This window comes from Silene latifolia, chromosome 4, assembly GCF_048544455.1.
Source record: "Silene latifolia isolate original U9 population chromosome 4, ASM4854445v1, whole genome shotgun sequence".
NCBI classification, from domain to species: domain Eukaryota; kingdom Viridiplantae; phylum Streptophyta; class Magnoliopsida; order Caryophyllales; family Caryophyllaceae; genus Silene; species Silene latifolia.
Genome location: NC_133529.1, coordinates 30,893,242 through 30,916,062, shown reverse-complemented (window position 1 = coordinate 30,916,062; position 22,821 = coordinate 30,893,242).

Genomic DNA, 22,821 nt, shown 5'->3' with positions numbered 1-22,821 from the left:
ACAGTATCACTATTTGACGATACCAGAATGTGATATTATTTGAGGATAACAGAATGTGTCAACACATCTGTCTCAATTTTCTTTTATATTTTCCTGGTAATTTTAGAAACAATACCACATCTTGTTAGAAATAATATCACACTTTTGTAGTACACAGTATCACTGCTTGAGGATAACAGAATGTGATATTGTTTGTAATTGTTCTGAGATAGAAACAATATCACACTTCATTTGAAATAATATCACTCCTTATATAAAATAATATCACTGTTTCACCTTTTTGTATTTTCAGGGTAGTTCAGATGAGGATGATGCTGATGATGGTTGATCGGTCGAAGGAGTTTTTGTTGATGGCGCTCATTAATTATAGGAGCAGCAAATAGATGACATTCTTTATGACTAGTATATTAATATAGACCACAACATTCATTAAAGTATAAATTATACTTTATTTTATATAGAAAGTACTCGTACTCGGAGAATATTTGATTATTTTATTTGTCTCAGTTGTCTTGTTTTTGTATTTTTTGATACTGAGAAACAATATCACACCTTACATTTATATATTTCACATCTTACTCTAAACAAAAAGATCACTACATCGGACTACTATATATGCCTTTTGCTTTAAGTTTTTCACATATTGTGTTTTGTGTGTTGTCAAAATATGGCAGTTCATAAAATGCTTCTGCAGTTTTCTAACACAATATCAACTTGTGTACACAACAATATCACAACATAGTGAAAACAATATCAACGTAAGACTTAAACTAACATATGCATTTTGTGAAATTGTTTAGACATCCGTGTGATATTGTTTAACATACTGTGCGATACTGAGAAGCAATATCAACCTGTGTACACAACAATATTACAACATTCTAAAAACAATATCAACGTCAGATTTAACAATCCATATCCATAGTGATATTTAAAAGTAAACAGTGTGGTATTTTTTTAGCCCTGTGATATTGAGAAGCAATATCACAAAGAACTATTACACAATATCACACCAAACGTGAAATAATATCACACTTTAGCAACAGTTAGATGACATTCAAAATAGCCATCACTACTTTACCATTATAAAAAGTTACCATTAAATTCGTTTTTGTACTACCATTACATACCCTTTAGTTTAATTACAACTTCGTTCTAACAAATATAGTAGTCCTAATTCCTTCCTCTTCCTCTACCGCGGTTCTTCGGATTTGCAACGGTCTTAATCCTACCACGTTTGTATGTTACTGCGGGCTCGTTCCTACAATCTTCACCATCTTTTCCTAATCGGCTCCTCGAAAGCATATCCATACCAACAGTCATTTATTATTTCTGGACACCTTTGTCCTAATTACTATCTATCTTTTTCTATATACAATTGTAAATTGTTTTTACCTTTTCCTAGGAGATTGCCAAGAATCGACAATTACGTGTTAATAATCGGTTTCTTAGTGCAATCCTCCTTTCTCATTTCCTAACATCTTCTTTATTTGTCTCCTCCACAACAACATCGATTCTCTTTTGTTTGAACTTCTGCCATTGGTACTTCCTCTTCTCGCTTACCTTTCGCCTTTTCGTTGTTCTTCCTCTGTTGTTTCAATGTCTTCCATATTTCATCCTTCCCATCTGAAAATTCTTTTAGTTTTTCGATCAAAGGTGTTCTGTTCTCATTTATGTCAGCTAAAAGCAATGCTGCTGCCATTTCTAGCCAGTAGTATCGCCTATACACTTTTTGGTTCAGGTCGACTTCAAACATTACACCCTCATATCGAATCATGTGCATCATTAAGAAGTTCCCAGACTCAGTATTGTTCATCTCTGTCTTTTGCCAAGGGAAGTTGATGTTGACAACATCAAACGTTATTATATCATCTGCTCTTTCCACGTTCTTCTTTGCTAAGTAGTCACTCATGTGCTCCGCCTACAATATTACGGTTCACCATTAGTAATAATTTCACAAACACAGAGAATCCATTATTTCAATGTTACTATACAACAATACTTTAAAGAACTATCAATTAATCATACCACCAAATCTAAACTTTGTGTATTTGTGTTTGCTCCCGATCGGGTACTCTGTGTTGTCCAAAGACTTCCACTGTCTCGGTTTGAAATTTATACAAACACAGAAATAATGCTCTTTCCATACCATTGGAATAAAAACCAGATCTGCTTGCAGGTTACAGGGAACTGTGTTTCTTCTAATGAATTCATCCCATTCTTCGAACATCTTTTCTTTAATCAATTCCCTGTCTCCAGCTCCTTCGGTTTTAATTTCCTGTTTTGAATATATATGTTACAAGTCCTATTTTTGTTTTAAAGAGTGATTATATTTAATCAAACTAAATGGACAGCTTACCATGTGTCGAATCCCAAAAAACATCACACTTGTTTCACATTTTTCTGTGTGCTCAATATGGTTCAGAATGAGGGACCAACATTCAATCACATTGCTACTGACATGCTCATTTGGAAGCAATGACAATATATCGTTTCTGACAAGATATTGATCATTACTGAATTTGGCAACCACCTCACTGCTCCAAACATTAACACAAACCAAATTAAAATAGTACACACAATATCACACTTCTCTAAAAACAATATCACATCCCTTAAGAAACAGTATCACAAAAAATAGCAGTTATGATAAAATAAAAGTACCATCAAATTTAAATAGTGCAAACAATATCACACTACTCGAAAACAATATCACACTCTTTAAGAAACAAGATATCACGAAACATACTCTAATGGGAAACTGTGGTCGTCCAATAGGCAGTAGTCAAGCACTTGTTTCCTCATGGTCAACATCTTTGCACACAGTGATTTGTTAGCCTTCATAAACATTGAGACGACCTCCACGTTAGAATCTGCCACACCGCAGTTGTATGTGCTCCCAAGGCCATCCGATTTCCCCTCCTCACGCTTCCCACCACACCGGCAAACCATCTTCTACCATACCTACAAAAATATTTATTTTTGTTATTTGAATATATAATGCTTATATATAATTAAAATAAGTCAGTGTTGAAGAAAATAACCTGTTTTTTTTGTACAGGAGTTTGAACATTCTTTTTCCCACCTTTCCCTCTCTTTCTTTTGCTTGCTGCTTTCCTCTTTGCTACTAATTTAGGCAACAGTGTCCCTTTGATTGCATTAAGGTTTGTAACCTTCCTCAGGACCTGACTCCTACATTTATTTAAATCGCTCAACACAAGCGTTGCTGCAATCTCCCCCCTGTACAACTGCCTCTTCTTTTCATCGTTCAGTTCACATTTAAAATCTTCACCCACAAAAAACATCATGTGGAACATCATGAATAATCCACAATCCAGGTTCAACTCTTTTGTTTGCCAATCAAAGGCGACATTTGTCAAAGACATAGTCCTGTACTTTCGCCCCACTTGCATAACCTTTACTGTTGAGGTAGTGCCCGTAAACAAGACTCCTCCGTTTTATGTTTATAAAAAATAACTATCAAATTTCAATCTTTAGCTAACAAAAGCATTATATCCTTAGTTCTTATTTTTAAATATAGTACTTACAGTTAAATGAGCAAGGTGTACATGCTCCTCGTCCTCAAAATGATCATAATCTCGGTTGTCCAAGTAGAACATTTTTTCCCTCTTGGTGTCAATACAGACGCAAATATAGTGGTCTTCATATAGCAAAGGTATGAACACCTATAGAAATATTTTATAGAAAATAACACTGTCATTCACAGACCATAGCATACAATATCACAAGTAATGAGTAACAATATCACAGAATATATAATACAATATCACAACTAAAATAGCTACTTGATTTAAGAAACAATTTCAATACTTACTTCTGACAATATCAGATAATTAACTTAACAGTATCAGAACTACAAGTACTTTTAAATTCTTACCATATCTGAATTTAAATTCAGTTGCTGTTTATATTGATTTGACCACATATCCCATGTCCTCCATACGTCTTCCTTCAGTCTTGTCAGTTCATCAACATTTTCTTCATCTACCAATAATATTTTCTCCATACCACCCTGTTTGTTTATAAAAGAATTGATTAGTCGTGTTGACAGATTTTTCCACGTAATTTAAAACACAAGGAACACATGAGGTTTATGTTTCCCATACCGAGTGGGCAAGGCCATAGAAAATCCTTGTTGGTCTGTTGCTGTCTTTTGGCGCCATTTCAAACTGATTGAGCAATATTGCCCATGCCTCAATAACCACTGCTTCTATTTTAGTGTCAGGCAACAAAGACTCAATATCGCTCTTTGGTATGTTATGGTAAATACCAAAGTCACAGACAATCTCTCTGTACCATTTTCCAAAAAAAATTAGCATATTAGTTTTTAAATTATTTTTATGTAGTAGATTAATTAATGTCTTACATTCAATAAATAAACTTACGTCTTCTTAATCGCATGATCTGTAAGGAAGAAATAATCCATGACTTCCTTCCGACGCTTCAAGACAGTCTCAAATAAATGGTCCTGTCTGACCATGAAATCTGAGACAAGTGCAGCATCCCTGTCTGGCAAACCACAGTCCATAGTACACACCAAATTATGAGGTACCATATCTGCCGATTCGGGTATTTTGTTCATGCTGTCTGCGTGCAACAAATAATCATTGATGCTCCACGTTCTCTCTGTTTCCAACTGAACATTTGGAAGAACCTCCTTCATATGAGACCCCACACTTTTATCATCATTTTTCTCCCCAGCCTCTTTTCCAGACTCCACGTTCTTAGTATTCAGGTCCTCAACAGTTGGTACATTGTTAACATTTTCCTCAACATCTTTTCCAATTCCCTCCTTAACATTTGTTACGTCCTCAACATTTGCTGTATTCTCATCCCTTTTTGCAGCCTCCTCATTCATTTCCTGAACCTTCTCAACAGTCTTGGTCCCTCCTAAACCAACATTGATTACACCTTCATCAAGCTGTGTCAACACATCTGTCTCCTCATTTATTTTTCCACACTGTTTTTCACCGTCTTCTTCATTTAGTGTATCACGATTCAACTCTTCAACGGGACTTCCTACTCCTACACCAATACTGGATATAACATCATTCAATTTTGAATTCATGTCATTATCCAGTCCATCATCTTGGTCTTCATCATCACCACTGTCCAAGTTAGTAACATCATTAATATCATCATCCTGTTGTTTGTCATCACATGCCAAGTCATCATCACTGTTCAGATCTTTATCTCGTATATCCACCGTATTTTTGTTCAATTCCTTGTATTGCACTTTCAACATTTCAGTCCAAACATCAAATGCTGGCATCCCTTCTTTTGCTTTCTTCATTTCATATGACCTCGCTATCAACATGTCCATCAAGTTATGATACCCAACATCATTCATGAAAGGCAAATTTGAGTCTCTCACAGTCGCTTTTTCGATTCTCAACCTCTTCTTCAAAGAAGAGATGTTCTTTAGGATCAACATCTTCCGCACCATCTACCTTCGCACCAGATTGTGTAGATGTAGTTGCTTCACCCATTGAACTCTTTGCTTTCATAGTGATCAGTTTTCTCATGTTACGTACATACCTACCTATGAACAATTCATTGTCCCTTTTCATACGTAGATAAATTACATGAGCACGCTGCCAAATTACAAAATAAATATATTAAACACTAAAATAGACTCTTTGATAATAAGAAGATATGACACAATAATAAGGTTTTTAATATCAACTTTCATAACAATATCACAAAAAGACTACAAATAATATCACACTAGTGCAAAAACAATATCATAACAATTTTTAAATCAATATCACAACAATCAGTATTCAATATCATTTGCTTTTCTAAACTATATCACAATTATCAATTAACAATATCACAATATCATACAATATATCAAACAATATCATATCTAAAATAATTATCAGATAGCAAATGCTTTTATTCAATATCAATATCATAATAATACCACAAACAGACTCAAACAATATCACACTAGTTCAAAAACAATATCACAATAATATTTTAATATCATAGCTAAAATAATTATCAGTTAGAAATTTATTTCATTAGTGCTTACATCCATTGCCCTTGCTCTGATTTGTTCATCGGTTTCAACACCACTAGGCAACTTCACCATCATATACCCCTCTTTTTGTTTCCACTTGACTTCATGATCGACGTCCCGAGCCGAATATCTCTCTGGAGCTGTGAAGAATATGGTGTTTTTTTAGGGACTTCTTGTTGCTGACAGATGGGGTACTGAATCTTTGATATTGGAGCATTCCCCAAAGATCCTGTTTTTTTCTCATCATCCACTCTCTTTGACAATTTTTTATCATCCCAATGTTGGATGAGTGGTAAAGTGTGTTCCAAAACATCACCCTTGAAATCGAACCTATGCATATATGCTAGCATAATAACTATTACGCATCCACTGACAGTTGACTTTCCCCCTTCTTTGAACACTCTAACACTTCTAACCATTTCCTCAAATACGTATTCACACCAATCAAATTGGCTTATCCTTGTCACATGCTCAACAGCCTTTACCAGTTTCAAATCCAGAGATTTATTTGAAGACGGTGCTAGGAAAATAGACATGTCAGAAATTACAAACATTCTTTTAAATTCATCTCCAAAGATCATTACATTCCATCAGCCTTTCATGTACATCTTTGACCATAATTGGAGCTGAAGTACTCTCCAATCCAAACTTTGCCCTCCATGCATTTTTCAGCTTTGTGTATGTCACAGCAGTGGTGTTTCCCATGTGAGCGACGTCCACTTTCCGACCTTGTCGAGGAAGTTGAAATATGTCATGCACATCGTCTTTCGTCAACAGGAAATCAAATTTTTTTTGTTTTGAACATGTTGCTTGTGTGATCAAATGCCTTCAGCAGCATTTTCAGAATTTCATGTGGAATTTTTGTTAGTTTCAACTCTAACAATCCACCAAAGCCAACATCAGAAACAACCTTCCTTTGTTCTTCATTTAAGTTGGCAATCAACTCAACCGATTTCATGGCCTACATTTAGTTTGAAACGGTTGCACCTTCTTCTTTTTGATCTCAGTCGCTCTACCTCGCATCCCGTACCACCAATTCGGCATCTTTGTTTCTATCAGTCTTTGATTTCTTTTTTGATGGTTGGCCCTTTTTTTGTTGACGGCAGGATGCTTTTCAACTTCATCCTGTAACACCATTTCGTCAAATTTTACTTTTATTTTCATTACCATTTTTTGACCTCTTGCTTGGTTGTTCAACCTCATCATTTTTTGATCTCCTCTTTCTCGTGTATGTTTTTTTTCAGGTTGTTTTGAAGTCATCAAGTCCATTCTCATTAATCAATATCACACTTCATTAGATATAATTTCACACCTTATTCAAAACAACATCACTATTGTATGTCACCGTAATAAGTATTTTTAAAGGAGTATACAGCCAGATTTCGTAAACACTATCAATAATAGAACTACACAAAATTCATGAAGATTCAAGATACCACTAATATTCGATTCAATATCGCACCATACAAGTAATAGTATTACAAGTTTGTCTTCCTCATTGCCAACACATATATCAACGTTATTCATTGTACTTTCAATGAAAACTCTCAATTCATGGACCTCATTGTCAAACAAATTCAATTCAGCGTTATGAAATTGTACTCGTTCACATTTAACCAAACGTTTAACCCTAATTTTCGCGATTCAAACAATTTGTAACCGTTATTTTGACAAATACACAATTTTGAACTTTCAATTTCACAATCGAACAGTGTTCAAACGAATAATTAACCGGTTTATTATATTAAACAGTTTTTTAACCAGTTTTAACCCTAATTTTTCACAATTAAACAATGTCGAACTTTGAATATCACAAATAAACAATGGAACAGTGTTTAAACATAAATTTCTTCATTGAATATGTTAAAACCTATTCTTAAGTGATAAAAACAATACGAAATACTTATTTTGCACTTCGAACAATGTCGAACCCTAATTTTTCGCAGTCGCACAATATTCAACGCTAATTTAGCAGATTTAAAGAGGAAAATATGCAATTTCAATCAGAATAAAAAACATTCAAGTAACAACTACGAAGTTGTACAATTATATGAAAATTATTGGAAATTAACGAAGTTTATCAATAATTTTGATACTTAAACTAACTAATACTCGATTTTAACAATGATTTCACTAAAATTGAAGTCCTCGAGAGAATTAAGACAGAAATTGTACCTGATTTTCACTCAAAATGCAATTGAATTGAACAATGATTAGTTTTTTTTCGTAAATTGTTGTTGATTCGCGTTAATAATCGGGAATTTTAGTGGTTTTTTGAGTTTTTAGAGAGAGAAAGTGAGAAGTCAAAAACCATTTGCTGCGGTTATGAATTTCAAAAGGCGTGTGTGTCTGTTTTGTTACCTTTTTTTTAAGTGATATTGTTTAGTTTATTGCGCGATATTGTATCCGTTACTCAATCCTCAAATATTTAGGGGTTCTCACCGGATCCCGACTCTATATATATATATATATATATATATATATATATATATATATATATATATATATATATATATATATATATATATATATATATATATATATATATATATATATATATATATATATATATATATATATATATATATATATATAAATCGGATGAAGCGCCGTGGATGCGACACGTGTCAACCCAGCTTTAAATATAAGTATTAATTACACTGAACATTAAATATAAACATAATAAATGTTGTATAAATCTCAGCAAAATATTAATTACAGCTTAATAAATTTTATCATAAAATTACATTAAATAATTACGGTGATTTTATTCTACATTTATTAAAAAATTATTTTGATAAAAATCTCAAAATGTAAATAATTACGTTTATTGCGAAAAATGCTTCAAATTGAGTATAATTTTCATTATATTTATTGAAATATTTTGATTTGTAGAGATGATTAAAGTGAGTGTCTCATAATATTTTATGTTTATGTAAAAAGACATTTTGATAAAGTTATAAAACTTAAATCATTAAATCCAAAGAAAACTAATAAGAGGTAAGTTTTTATGTGGGAATGAAAAAAAATTATATTGCGAGAAATTGAATACATATGAGATTTTGATAGGTTTAAATAGTGTGATAACGAGTATGTATGTACACAGTGATCACGAATGCATTTGAATAATCAAAACAAAAGTAATGATTATTAAATAATATAGTATTATAAAAGACATAAAAAAGTAGAAAAAAAAAATTACATTTTTCTTTAATACCTTCAATTAAAATACGTATATGTCAAGTATAAATATTGATTATGACTAGATAAATATTACTTTTAGTTAAATATTTTATATGTTATATTTTAAATACTTTGAAGTTAAACCTCAAAAAATATTATTTGAGAAAGTTTAACCTATTTTATTTATAGGTAAACTCTTAAACATCATTTATATATAGTTGTTTAAAAATACAAAATGTCCAATTTTTATAGATATGTTTGACACATAACAGATACAAAACACAATCAAAACATTTGAATAAGTTGAGTTTGAACTCTATATGTTTGATACATAAATATCACGCGCTATACATAAAAAATTAAAAATTACATAAAATTTTATTCACATCATTTTGAAGAAATATTGATTGATTTGGAACCTAACGTATTGTAAAATGATATAAGTTGAGAACTTAATGTTGATTGTTGCATTATTCAAATAAATTTTATTTTAATTAATATGATATTTGATTAGTTACAAAATAATTTATAAAGCGTTGATCAGCATAATAAATAATCACTTATTAGTTTTAATTAAAATTGTATGTATTTTATTTTAAAATATTGAAAATAAACCTAAAAAAATTAAATTTGAGAAAAATTAATTTATTTTTATTTATAAGTAAAAATATTAACGATCATATATAAATTATGTTATTTTTCTTCAATTATAATAAATAAATTTCAAAACAGGCCGCGCGAAGCGCGGGATACTACCTAGTAGTAATCAAAAGTGACCATTCCAAAACATACTTTAAGCTTAAAAGTTAAATGTGCGTACAACTTAAGACCAAAATTGGAAATAAAAAACCACTGTCTCAAACAAATATCCAAACTGAATTAAAAGAGTGTCATAAACTATAGCGGAAGACTAAGACTCATAAAGTGACGACTCCATCCCTAGCAAGATCACGCGCTTAATACAAGGCATACCTGCTAATCAACTGCTCATCATCTCCAAATGGATCACCACAGTTTTCAGAACATTTAAACGGGGTCAATTAATGAATAATCAAAATAAGCAATACAGCAACATCCAATTACATAAGCACATTCCTCCAACTCCAGTTCATCACCAATCACCTGACTTCACACTAAAGTGTGTAGACCTGCCAGAATACCCATCGCAACAGATATTCCACTCCGCCAGTGGGGACCGCAGCCTTACCACCTAAGCCTAGCTCAAAACCATAGAGCGAATAACCCAATGACCATTAATGCGCACATCCCCCTTGTGACGGGAACCACAAGAGGCAAATCAAGGGCGTGAAGCCTGTTGGACCATATAGCTTATATGTTTATGTTTTGATGATGTCAAGGTGTTTTACATTTTATATACTTGTTGCGTGTAATCGTTTGTTAAGTGTTTTAGCATTAACTTATTACGAGCAACAAAGAGGATTGTGACAGTTACATGAGAAGTTCAAGCCTTTGTTCAAGATCAAACAAATTCAAAGATTCATTCAAGTATTATGTGAAGACAAAGTTTGTCTAAAGAATAATCAAGCTTGGATGATGATGTAGCCTATACTCGAAGATCTCTTTGAAGATTAGAATAGTATAGGTGATTGTCTCGTAATGGTAATCAAAGAATGAGGTTCTTAATTAGTAAAATTATAGCTTTGCAGCTATAACATTACTAGTAAAAGAGCTCAATGTTATAGCTCTTCTACTATAACATTGAAATGCTGAGTTTTCATACACGACTTATAAATGTTTCGAAAATTGATTTATAATTAATTAACGTTTATTTTAAATGTTCTAATGAAAGTATTTATTTTATAAAGCCCGGTTTAGTGAGGAGTCCGGTTTTATGGCTGACGTTAATTGATGGTTATTGGATCAACTTATGAGTTGGACTTTACTATCAATTAGGGTTTCCATATAGTCTCTCCTAAAACCTAAATTCTAATTATATATTAAGATTAGGGTTTGCATGATTCACGAGCTTATGAGCTGTGTTATGCGTGTTACCTAAGAGATATTAGGTAAAGATTTTGTTCTATAATAATATCTTTACATATCTTATATCTTACTTAATATATTTGTTTATGGTAAAAGATATTCTTGTTTTAGGAAATCTTATCATAATCTTAGAATTTATAGTAAAGATAATATTTGGAAAGATTATATTCTATCTTTTAGAATATTCTTTATTATCTTTTATGGCTTTTAGGAAAGAGATAATAAGAAGATATAATTTGTAATTATATCTTATTATTTCGGCTATTAGAGTTCTTGTAGAAACCGTGTAGCCTACCTCTTCCTTCCCTATAAATACTTTGCTATTTACAACATCTAAAATAGAGACCTTAAGCATAAAAATTGTTTTCATATTTTAAAGAGCAAACCGTGTGTTTTTAACAAAAACCGATTTGCAGTTTTGAAAGGTCGTGTGTTACAAAACTCGCATACTTGTTCTTCATTTATCGTTATAAGATAATAGTGCTTAGTTGATTTCTTAACTTGTTCATTAACGTGAACCTTTGTTAGAATCATTAGTGCTTTCTTATTAGCGTAAGTTAGTCACTCGAGTATTTAATGGTACTCATTGAGTTACAGCTAGAGTTAGTTGTACGAGTTGGGTTAGTAAATTTGTAATCCGTAGAAAGGTACTAAATTTATTAATCGAGAATAGTGGACGTAGGTTTCGACTTGTGAAACTGAACCACTTCAAAAATCCGCGTGTCTCTTCTTGTTTCGTTCTTTCGTTTACTTTGCTTACAATCGTTAGTTGATTAGTTAAAGTTTAACCAATAAACTTTAAGTAATCAATTACATACGCACAATCGAAAAATATTTCAAAAGTTTTAAATCCTCAATTCACCCCCCCCTCTTGAGTATTTTGGATCAATAGACTCTTCAATTGGTATCGAGCCTCGTGCTCTTGACTGCCTAACCGCAAAGAGGCTGATCTATCTTGTTTTTCATTTATCTTATCGTTTTATATTTCGCTGCCTATCACGTGATAAATGGATTCCAAATATCTCAAGTGTCCCGTCTTTGATGGGAAGAATTACGGATTGTGGAAAAACATGATGACTCACTATGTGAAAGGACACGATTGGGAGTGCTGGAGGATTATTCAAAACGGACCACACAAAATTCTTGTGGCATCCGAGGAAGGCACGACCTATGAAAAGAAAGAAGAGGACTATGTCGAGGCCGACTACAAGAAGGCCGAGAAAAACTCCAAAGCAATAAGTCTTCTGCAGAACGGAATGACTTCCACTGAGTTTGATCGGTTCTCTTCATGCTCCACGGCCAAGGAGATATGGGATGGGCTCGAATTAGCTTATGAAGGTACTTCCATCGTTAGGAAGCACCGAATTGATTTGCTTATGCAAAAATATGAGCTATTCATCATGGAGCTTAATGAGTCTCTAGATAGTATGTCCGCAAGGTTTTCAAGCATCATAAATGAACTGAAGAACCTAGGTAGGAAATTCTGCACTGAGGACATTGCTAGAAAGGTTCTTAGGAGCCTTACTAAGAAGTGGCGTGCTAAGGTCACTGCAATGGAGGAATCACGAGATCTTGAAACCCTATCCTATCAAGAACTCATTGGTGCTCTCATGGCCCATGAAATTACTCTTAACAAAGACGACGCTAAACCAAGTCGCAATACGAGTATGGCTTTAAAGAGCGAAGAAGTGGACTCTGACCTAGAGGATGAAACTGTTTTGTTTGCACGACGTTTTAAAAATAAAATTTTTCGAAATAAACAAGCAAAATCATCCTATAACAACAATAACAACAAGTCATTCAACAAAAAGGTTAATGACTCAAAATCGTCTTTCGCAAATAGAGGTTGCTTCAAGTGTGGAGAATCTGGTCATATGATCAAAGATTGTCCAACATGGGAGAAGATAAAGGACAAGACGAAACGTGAGAAGACAAAAAGAGAATTCAAGCAAGTAATGATGGCTTCGTGTTGGGGAGACCTTGACTCGGAAGATGACGAGGAATCTGAAGACGACGAAGTAGCAAACCTTTGTCTTAGCAGTGTTAGTCTTGACCTAATCTCCGACAGTGACGATGAAAGCACAAATTCTCATTCAAACTATTGCCTTCTTGGAGAATCAGACGAAGACGACGATGAAGAGGTAAGTTATCTTGAGCTTAAGAAACATGTTAGGAAACTGTCTAAAAGTGCTTTAATTGAATTCTTTGAACAATCTCTTGATAAGTGTCACGAACAGGATTTGGAATTAAAAGATCTAAAGGAATAGATTCTTGAAATCGCGGAAGAGAATCATACTCTCAAGACTAAAGCTAAGAAGTTGAAATCCAAAGTTATAGCTGAGAAAGCTACAACATTAGATTCTACTATGGATGAAAAGAAGGAATTAGAGTCCAAAGTTATAGCTAATGAAGCTATAACTTCCGATCTAAAGCTTAAAATCAAGCACCTTCAAGCCAAAGTTATAGCTAATGAAGCTATAATGTTAGAACTTAGAAAAGTCAAAGAACTCTTGGAAACTAAGGTCACTTCTAATGAAGAAGTGATCTTGGATCAAAAGAAAGAGATAGATTCTCTTTTAAAGCAATTGAAAGAATCTAAGACCGATATGATCAATGTTAAGAAACACCACACCGATGTTGTGTTCATTCTTAACAAACGATTCCAAGACTTTCGTGACAACTTTAAAAAGGATAACGATGTAGATCACACGAAATGTCAAGAGGAAATTAAAACCCTAAAAGACTTACTTCTACACGCTAGAAAGGTCCATGACAAGTGGGAAGGTAGCACAAAAGTCCTAAACTTCCTAACCGAACAATATGACAATAATATGAAGATGGGGTTAGGACATGAGTGCTACAGCCGTAGAGATCACTCTAAATGCAAATCAACACCTTCGGATTTTGATTTTAGAAAAAGAAAGTATGCTGATCTTCCTGAATACTTGATTTGCAATTACTGTGGTCATACGGGTCACATCCAAATCAATTGTGTCAAAAAAGCTCATGATATAAGAAAGAATGCCGAACATGCCAAAACTGCTGACACAGTTTTCGAGGATAAGGAAACCCCCACTAACGAACCTAACTAAAAAAGAAATAATAAATTTCGTTGGTTCTATGACATGGCCTTTGACTACTCTAAGAAACCTAGCACTTCACAAAGCCCTTGTAGATCTCAACCCAGTAAACCTATTCACAAGGCAAATAGTCAAGAGAGACCTAGAGAAATTCCTAGAGCTAGAGAAAACCCTAACCCTAGAACTCCTCCCAAGCCAAACAAACCCAAAGTTAGAAAAACGGTCATTACACGTGTTTGGGTTCGAAAGGACTTAGTATTTAGAGTAACTAATCATAAGGGACCCAACTTAGCTTGGGTACCTAAAAACTGTATCTAACCCTTTCTGCAGGAAGAAGTGAAAGAAAACAATCAATGGTATCTTGACAGTGGATGTTCAAGACACATGACCGGAGATAAGAATCTATTTCTTTCACTCAAGCCCTTCAACGGAGGAAGAGTGACGTTCGGGGACAATAAAAAGGGAAAAGTAATCGGCGTTGGCAAAATCGGAATCTCTAAATCTCACGCAATAAGTGACGTTTATCTCGTAGATGGCCTTAAACACAATTTGCTCAGCATATCTCAACTATGCGACAAAGGTAACAAAGTAGTTTTTCATACGACAAATCGCATTATTATTGAAGGAACTAGCAACGTTATTCTTGAAGGCCACCGAAAAAGGAATGTTTATATGGTAGATTTAAATGCTGTGCCTACTAACTCTTTTTCGTGCATGAAAGTTACACTTGATGATCCTTGTTTATGGCATAAACGATTTGGTCACATTAGCTCACTGACCTTGAACAAGCTCAAGAAGTGGGACTTGGTTGAAGGGTTGCCTAAGATCAAGTTCGACCAAGAAAATATGTGTGACACATGTGCTAGGTGTAAACAAGTAAGATCATCGTTCAAACCTAAAAGAGTAGTGAGCACAAATCAAGCCTTGGAACTGGTACACATGGATTTGTGTGGACCTATGAAGGTAAGGAGTAGAGGAGGATCCAGGTACGTCTTTGTTCTTGTAGATGACTACTCAAGGTATGTATGACCTATCTTTCTTCATTCAAAAGACGAAACTTTTGATGAATTTGATTGTCTTATGAAACGTGTTCAAAATAAATATAAGACTAATCTCGTATCTATTCGTACGGACCATGACACCGAATTTGACAACCAAACTTTTATAGAATATTGTAGAGTCAATGGTGTAGGACATAACTTTTCTGCACCAAGAACTCCTCAACAAAACGGTGTTGTTGAACGTAGGAATAGAACTTTAGAAGATATGGCACGTACAATGCTTTTGTGTAGCGGTTTACCCCGCAACTTTTGGGCTGAAGCCATTAGTACTTCTTGCTACATCCATATTCGTGCTATGATCCGACCTATCCTTAAGAAAACCCCTTATGAACTCCTTAGAGGTCGAAAACCTAACATCTCCCATCTTCGCTGTTTTGAAGTAAATGTTTTGTACATAATAACGGTAAAAACCGTTTAAGTAAATTCGACCCTAGGAGTGATGAGGCGATTTTCATAGGATACTCAGATCATAGCAAAGCTTACAAAGTATTCAATAAAAGAACTCTCTGTATTGAAGAAAGTGTCCACGTTATCTTTGATGAAGATAACGTGTTCGATAAGCCCTTACAGGATGAGGAAGAAGACTTGGATGAACCCGACTTTCGTCTCTCAAGAGATGATCCCCCAGATTTGGAATTAGAGGACAATGAGATTGAGGGAATAAACGATGAACTTGATCGTTCCTCAAAAGACAAAAGGGAAAAAGACAAAGTTATAGTTGATGATACTATAACATTGACTCAAGATAAGAACTCCCAAACCAATGTTATAGATGATATTACTGTAACATTGAATCCAAATCAAGGTGTAGAGTCCGAGGTTATAATCGGATCAAACGCATCACCCGAATTGGATTCAGGGGGAACTTCCTCTAATTCCGAACCAAATGAAGTCGGGATAAGCTCAAATGACGATGGAGAACCAAGCACTTCGACGAAGTGGAAATACAAGAACTCACACCCCATGGACAATATTCTTGGGAATATTAAAAAGGGTGTTCAAACAAGACGTTCCTTAAACAACTTCTGTTCTTTCTACTCTTTTTCTCATTCATGATCGAACCAAAGAACATCAATGAAGCTCTTGCTGAATCAGATTGGATTGTAGTTATGCAAGAAGAGCTACAACAGTTCGAAAGAAACAAGGTTTGGCATTTAGTTCCTAGACCAAAAGATCGAACAGTCATTGGAACTCGGTGGGTCTTCAGGAACAAATTAGATGATGCCGGAGTCATTGTCAGAAATAAGGCTAGATTGGTGGTTCAAGGATATAATCAATAAGAAGGAATAGATTATGACGAGACTTTTGCACCTGTTGCTCGTCTTGAAGCTATTAGACTTCTGATAGCATTTGCCGCACACAAGGGAATGAAGCTCTTCCAAATGGACGTCAAGACGGCATTTTTGAATGGATATTTGCAAGAGGAAGTCTTCGCTGAACAACCCCCTGGTTTTAATAATATCAAATTTGAGGATCACGTTTTCAAATTAGATAAAGCCCTATATGGATTGAAGCAAGCACCTAGGGCTTGGTACGACAGATTATCCAAGTTTTTACTTGACAGTGGATTCAGTAGAGGATCCATCGACAAAACCCTATTTCTGAAAACTGAGGATTCTGACCTTTTGGTTGTCCAAATATACGTCGATGATATCATCTTTGGATCAACCAACCGAAGCTTGTGTAAATATTTTTCTGAGTTGATGACTTCCGAGTTCGAAATGAGTATGATGGGAGAATTGAAATTCTTCCTAGGTCTGCAAATACAACAAACAAATGAAGGCATTAAGATCCATCAACAGAAATATATCAAAGAGTTGATTCGGAAATTTGGAATGGAAAATTCACACGCTATGCCTACTCCAATCGTCGAGAATAAGAAACTGACATTGGATGAAAACGGTAAATCAGTTGATGAAACTACTTACCGTGGGATGATTGGGTCACTGTTATATTTGACCGCAAGTAGACCCGATATTATGTTTAGCGTATTCATTTGTGCGAGATATCAATCGTCTCCCAAAGAATCGCATATGACGGCCGTAAAACGAATTTTACGTTACTTGATTGGAACGGCCAACTTATACCTATGGTATCCTATGGAATGCAATTTTGACCTAGTCGGTTATTCAGATGCCGATTACGCAGGATGTTCTCTAGACAGGAAAAGCACGTCAGGTGTCGCCACATTTGTCAGACCGTGTATCATCACGTGGGGTTCGAAGAAACAAAATTCAGTTGCTCTCTCAACCGCTGAAGCCGAATATATTGCCACAGGACTGGTATGTACTCAACTTTTATGGCTCAAGCAATAATTACGTGATTATGATGTTGATGTAGGATGTATTCCTATTCTTTGTGACAATACTAGTGCGATAATAATTTCTAAAAATCCCGCACAACATTCACGTACCAAACATATTGAAATTAGACACCATTTTCTTAGAGACCATGTTGAGAAGGGGAATATAAAACTTGAATTTTGTAGTACTGAAAAACAATGGGCAGACATTTTGACAAAATCATTAGCTAGAGAACGATATGAGACTTTACGGTTGGAAATTGGTTTAATCAGTGGTACCTAAGCTTCTATATTTGTTCAATCTTTTTATGACTGACTAGTTAAGTTAAGATTGTATGACTGTGTCCGTATATTGCGTTGCATGAATAATTTCGTTTATAGACGTATTCTTAACATAAGATTCTATTTGCTATTTAGAATTTAATTGATGTACAAAATTATTCTTATCACAATAAACAAACACACCATATCTTTTATCCTTCCAAAAAAAAAAAAAAAAATTCTCACAAATAAGCTCACAAGTATACGGCTCATATCTTTCCTATATCAAACCAACTTCCTAATTCATGTCTTATCACCATAAATTTCCATACTTATCACTTTCCTATTCCTAATTAATAACACTTACCATATGTTACCTCCACTTGTTAACCCTAAAACCTACACCTATATCTACCCTTGCATGACCCGTCCACCCATCCTCACTTGCTCACTTTTTCTTCTTCCAAATTTTTACCATCATTACATATCTTCTCTTTTACTCAAACAATCACCATCATCCCCTTTTCAAACAATCACCATCATCATGAACACATCTCATGCAAAAAATACCCGATCCTCAACCCGTCACCACCAAAACCGCCCCTTTCCTCACCAAACATCACCTTTGCCACCACATACTCCTCATTCCATGAATTGTCCTTCACCACAACCAAACCCAAACTCGCCCCTGTTTCGTAGTCGGGACGAATCTGTTTCCGAAGGCAAAAGACGTCGTCTTTTCAAGGGTAAGAATAAAGTTGTTGTTGATGATTGTGAAGCTATTGTGGAGGAACCCGAGGTGATAGTTCGGAATGGTGTGGCTCGTACTCTACTTAAGGATGCTTCGAAAGCCGCGACAAAAGAAGGGTTGAATCGTGTTCGGCTTACTCATGATGAAAGCGTCTTGGTTAATAGAGTTTTGAGGTATTCCATTCATGGTGGTCGGTACTATCCGAAATCTTGGTTGGTTAGTGTACCCGCTCTTGCTTTCTTTATTAACTTTCTTGATTTTCAAGGGTGGAGTCACATAAGTCAGTTTTCGGGTCCTATATACCCGGTTGAGGTGGTACAATTCTTTGCTAGTGTCTCAATTAAGAAAGGAGTGTTGCATGCGGTTGTTAATGGTGTCGATGTTACCGTCTCTGTTTCGGATTTCTCGCTCTTTTTTTCGGTTCCTAATGAAGGGATTGAATTAAATCCGAGTCTTGAATGGTCTAATGTTGGAAGTGAAAAGGAGTTGTTAGTGAAGAAGTATTTTGAGGAGATGACGGAGGGTGTCAATATCGTGGTTCGACCTCTCTCGGCTAAGATCAAGTTCCTCTTAAATTTTTTGTGGAACACAGTGGTGCCGAGAAGAGGGGGCCGTGATAAGGTGTCGAGTTATGAGGCGATAATGGTTTATTCTTGGTTGGAAGGTCAGAAGGTGAATTTGGGTAGTGTTGTCTTGCACCGTATCATTCAGACTAGTCTTACGGTTACTAAGGATAAGTTGAGTACCACGATCGATTTGCCGTATGGTATGTGGATATCTCGTCTGTTGGAAATTAAACAAGTGATCGGGCCTGACAGTTACGGTGTTAGTGCTAGAGATTGTATGTGTGACAAGTTAATCAAGCTAATGGGTCTTGTTGTTGATGGACCCGAATTGTAACTTGAAAAGGATGTTGAGAAAGCCCCGGTGGATTCGGGTTTAGGAGCTATGGAGTCGAAGTTGGAGGGGTTCATGAATGGCTTAATGGAGAAATTCGAAGCGCATTCGGCTAGTTTGGCTACGGCTTTGTCACGAGTTGGACCATCTCGGTCTTTAGACTCGGGTTTAGATGCTAGTCGGGTGTACTCGTGGATGGAGGATGTAGACAAGAGGTTAGCGGGTTTTGAGAGGGAGCTGAAGGCTATTCGTGGGGAAGTGTTCCCACACGGTGATCGTCTCACCTTCCTTACGAGTCAGGGTGGTGCTTTGGTAATGCACGGGAAAGCGATGGCCGGTGATCAAGCTCTCACGTTGGAAGCTACAAAGGCTCTTTCTTTGAAGGTGCTTAATTTTGAGAGGAGCATTGGTACTCTTTCACAGTTGGTTAGGAGCTCCTTCGACCGTCTGGATGCTTTGGAGCACCGTACTAGACCCGACTACGTGAACCCGTATAAGACCTGCAACATCTGATTTCCTTTCGTCCTACCCTCATTAGCCTTTACCTTAATTAGCTTTTCTTTTTATTTCATCTAATGGTGTGTTAATTAAACTCTTATTCGGCCCATTTTGGCATTGCACTTGAGGTTATGGCCCAAGTGTTCTATTAGACATGTGTTCATTCGGCCCACTTTGGCTTTAAACATGTTTAATTCTTAGTTTGTATGCTAATTATCTTTTGATGCTTATAGTCTTGCATGTTACTTTTATTTCTTATGGCGTTTTTATCTCTTGTCTCGTCTTATATTATTCTAGTCATTTTTGATTTGTTCTTAACTTTTCGATGATGTCAAGAGGGGGAAAAGAACGTTTATAGTAAGCATCTACCTAAGCTTGCTCCTTGTCAAGACCGATTGTCTCTTAAAGTCCTGAAGTTTCGGTTTTTGAATAATTGTCTTGATCTTGCGTTAGTCTTTATTATCAAGATAACGGTATTATATTGAGGGGGAACTTTTTAATTATTCACAATTTTAGGAGACTTGCCATCATCAAAAAAGGGGAATTTGTTGGACCATATAGCTTATATGTTTATGTTTTGATGATGTCAAGGTGTTTTACATTTTATATACTTGTTGCGTGTAATCGTTTGTTAAGTGTTTTAGCATTAACTTATTACGAGCAACAAAGAGGATTGTGACAGTTACATGAGAAGTTCAAGCCTTTGTTCAAGATCAAACAAATTCAAAGATTCATTCAAGTATTATGTGAAGACAAAGTTTGTCTAAAGAATAATCAAGCTTGGATGATGATGTAGCCTATACTCGAAGATCTCTTTGAAGATTAGAATAGTATAGGTGATTGTCTCGTAATGGTAATCAAAGAATGAGGTTCTTAATTAGTAAAGTTATAGCTTTGCAGCTATAACATTACTAGTAAAAGAGCTCAATGTTATAGCTCTTCTACTATAACATTGAAATGCTGAGTTTTCATACACGACTTATAAATGTTTCGAAAATTGATTTATAATTAATTAACGTTTATTTTAAATGTTCTAATGAAAGTATTTATTTTATAAAGCCCGGTTTAGTGAGGAGTCCGGTTTTATGGCTGACGTTAATTGATGGTTATTGGATCAACTTATGAGTTGGACTTTACTATCAATTAGGGTTTCCATATAGTCTCTCCTAAAACCTAAATTCTAATTATATATTAAGATTAGGGTTTGCTTGATTCACGAGCTTATGAGCCGTGTTATGCGTGTTACCTAAGAGATATTAGGTAAAGATTTTGTTCTATAATAATATCTTTACATATCTTATATCTTACTTAATATATTTGTTTATGGTAAAAGATATTCTTGTTTTAGGAAATCTTATCATAATCTTAGAATTTATAGTAAAGATAATATTTGGAAAGATTATATTCTATCTTTTAGAATATTCTTTATTATCTTTTATGGCTTTTAGGAAAGAGATAATAAGAAGATATAATTTGTAATTATATCTTATTATTTCGGCTATTAGGGTTCTTGTAGAAACCGTGTAGCCTACCTCTTCCTTGCCTATAAATACTTTGCTATTTACAACATCTAAAATAAAGACCTTAAGCATAAAAATTGTTTTCATATTTTAAAGAGCAAACCGTGTGTTTTTAACAAAAACCGATTTGCAGTTTTGAAAGGTCGTGTGTTACAAAACTCGCATACTTGTTCTTCATTTATCGTTATAAGATAATAGTGCTTAGTTGATTTCTTAACTTGTTCATTAACGTGAACCTTTGTTAGAATCATTAGTGCTTTCTTATTAGCGTAAGTTAGTCACTCGAGTATTTAACGGTACTCATTGAGTTACAGCTAGAGTTAGTTGTACGAGTTGGGTTAGTAAATTTGTAATCCGTAGAAAGGTACTAAATTTATTAATCGAGAATAGTGGACGTAGGTTTCGACTTGTGAAACTGAACCACTTCAAAAATCTGCGTGTCTCTTCTTGTTTCGTTCTTTCGTTTACTTTGCTTACAATCGTTAGTTGATTAGTTAAAGTTTAACCAATAAACTTTAAGTAATCAATTACATACGCACAATCGAAAAATATTTCAAAAGTTTTAAATCCTCAATTCACCCCCCCCCCTCTTGAGTATTTTGGATCAATAGACTCTTCAAAGCCATTCCCGAAAATGACTCCACTCAGCCGAGGACGCACCTCGCGAACCACATACAATTACAACCAAAAACCATAATACTGATAATCATGTCAATACCAAGAAATACAATTAACCATAGAAATAATCATATGATTCAACCACCATAGCACTTAATTCAATTATACAATAACCGAGTAGGGAAAACCTTACCTGAAATGGAATCACCAACAACAACAGAAACAGATTAAAAAGCCTCTTCTACGAAATCACCTCCTATAACAATAATCCATACAATTACGATCCACAACAACAATTACACCAAAAACCCCCAAAATACCCAAATTATGGTTTAGACAAATCTAGTATATTGACATAAAAGTTACACAGATGACTTACCCAAACGATGACGATCACAAGGGTATAGCGATCTCAGAAATCCGACAACCCTAACCTTGATTTGATAGCAAAAAGAGGAGAGAACTGACTGTCGTAGTGTTTTCTTGTGAAAAGTGTAAAAATAAAGGTAAAAGTGACAAAGATTGTCGATCAAAAATTTAAATACCTCTCCACGTTTACTATCAAACCCTGTCCGAAAAGTTCGTAAAACCCGAGTTACT